The sequence below is a fragment of the Metopolophium dirhodum genome, chromosome 1, assembly GCF_019925205.1.
Source record: "Metopolophium dirhodum isolate CAU chromosome 1, ASM1992520v1, whole genome shotgun sequence".
Taxonomy (NCBI): Eukaryota; Metazoa; Arthropoda; class Insecta; order Hemiptera; family Aphididae; genus Metopolophium; species Metopolophium dirhodum.
In genome coordinates this window covers 15,911,820-15,914,424 of record NC_083560.1, presented here as the reverse complement: position 1 = coordinate 15,914,424, position 2,605 = coordinate 15,911,820, and the positions used below count along the sequence as shown (strand labels likewise).

The 2,605-nt window shown below is 24.5% G+C and overlaps 1 pseudogene; it reads right to left on the bottom strand.

The window, feature by feature from the left end:
* Nucleotides 1-741: 741 nt before the first annotated feature.
* On the bottom strand, nucleotides 742-2,352 carry LOC132933391 (uncharacterized; annotated as a pseudogene).
* Nucleotides 2,353-2,605: the final 253 nt, after the last annotated feature.

Below are 2,605 nucleotides of genomic sequence, written 5' to 3'. Positions count from 1 at the left end.
CCGACAAACAATGATCGTAAAGTAAACAATGTAACCCCAATTGGAGTTGGGAAATCTAAAAAAACTATTTCAATTTCAAATTGTTCAGATTGTTCGAAGAATATAAAGTGCTACATTTGCAACATTAGTGGTTAGTTGTTGAAAACTGTTCACAATAATATTATGCCCTATTAATTTATGAATTTAATATTTTGTAGATAATAATTTAGTAACGAAAATATAAAATTATTCTTTATAATGTAATAGTCAATAAAAAATACTCACTCATTTAAAAGGAGAGGGGAAATCAGGACCCACAGTTAAAAGGCCTTGAAAGAACCTACATACAAATTATGAAACAAGAAAAAGAACATTTTAATTTATTCTAGTTTTATCTTGTCACTCTAAATCTTTCAATGTTTTAAAGATAGCTAAACAACTTTAGTTATTAGTTATTACTTATATTAGTTATTAGTATAATATTACAGATGTGATATTGGTCATTTTTAACAATGAACAATTCATAACCTAAGTTGTAAAGTATTAAACAATATACTATAAGTAACATACTAATAACAATACACAACAATACATAAATTTGAGTTTGTTGAATTAAATAATTATATTTTAATAATAGCCCAAAATACTAGGCATTTTTTAAACTTTTTTTTCAATACAAAATATTTGGCAAAAAATTAACAACAATTTTACAATTATAAAAATAAATAAATAGTAAAATATTTAAATGTTTTGTCATAGTTATTATCTTAGTAAATAGTATTTATCATACTTATGCTTATAAGATTTGATATAACATTTACAACCATAAGACTGACTATATTTAGATTTTTTAGATTTGTTATAAAACGAAAAAAGTGATTTAATATGTTGAGTAGCTTTATGTACTTTATTTAAAACATTTTGCATAGGGTTCAATTTTTTTGAAGCATCCGTGTCCAGTCAACAATGTATCTTTCAAATGTATTCTCATTTTTAATAATCAAAGAAGTTAACTCATTAATCCAAATATTTTTTGGAGGCAAATTAGTGTATTTGATCTGTTTACATTACAGTAATTTGTAGCAGATATAGAACAATTGATAACTTGGAATTCATATCACGATGTAAATTTGGATGACTTAAATTATCATATGATGTAGAAAAAATAGATTGTATACTGCCGATTGTTTTATCGGTAAGTTATTCACAACCATGCAACAGTTAAAAATGCATGGATATGGTTTAGTTAAAGGTACTCCTGAAATACCGTCTATACAATTTTTATTTAAAAACTCAAGCATTTGCAATCTAAAAATATTTTCTGTTCTAGAAATAACGTCTTTGTTGGTACTATTGTCAGATACAATTAATCTATTGTTATTTGTAGATGAAAGCATAGCTGTATTAGAAATACTATTTGTAGAGATAAGTATAGGAGTATTAGGAATACTAATGTGAAATGTAAGCATGTGAGTATTCTGAATACTATTTGCAGATGTAGCTGCATTAGAAACATTTTCTGTAGACATAACTACCTTAGAAATATAATTTGTAGTAATTTGTAGATGAATTTGTACAGTGAACTATTTTTCATGGACACAGATAAATGACAAACATTGTGTATAGACGTCGGCTGCTTCTTGACAACACTAGTTTTTCCATTTGATTCATCTTCTATTTGTTTAGTTTAAATAAATAAATTTTAATAAGACATTTAATATGTTGTTTAATAATTATAATTTATAGGTATATACATTTTAATTGTTATTATTACCACTAAAAGTATATAGTTAATCATCCTTCATGACCGTGATTGTTGAAATACATTACACCACAGAGTAATAAGAATTTCCATGAGTATTAGCAAGTTAAATATTAAAACTTTAAGGTTCACAAAAGTATGCAAAGGTTAATGAAAATAATTAACTGTGGCGAGTTAATTTATTTTAATTAAAAATCCTTCAGTTAAGTTAAAATTTAAAAAAAATTAAACTAGATTAGTTTAAAGTTGAGATAGAAAATAAACTTGACTTAACTCAGTAAAAAGACGTTTTACACTGTGTAAAAAATGTGATTATTACGACAGTGATAGGTAAGATATCATAAAAAGTTAAGTTACAACAATAAACATTTTAACTGAATAAGTTAATAAGTTAAAAACAAAAAGTAAAAAATAATTTGTTTACTTGGCGAGAAATTATAATATACACACAAAATTGCACACGAAAAACGTGAACAAAATAACCAAAAGGCATTAGAAGTTCATTATAATTTATAATATTATAATGTACATTTCTACGCAAAATAATTTCTAGCCAAGTTAATAAATTATTGAAACAAAATAAATGTACTTTAATTCAATTTACTTAGCATTTTTTTATGATATCACATCATTAAAGTGCTTAAATATCTGTTCTTTTTTTTTTATTTAGCTGTTTTTTACACTCTGTCCGACGAAGTGTTTTGTTGTGATAATAGATAAACAGACTTCTTTTTTTAAATTTGTATAATAAGTGTTCATACTATTATGTCACTCAGCAAGCTATATTAATGGAAAATATACGAAACCAAGTTTAGGCGTTTTACTAAAATTTATATTTCTAATAATGTTATAAGTGTGGAAAGT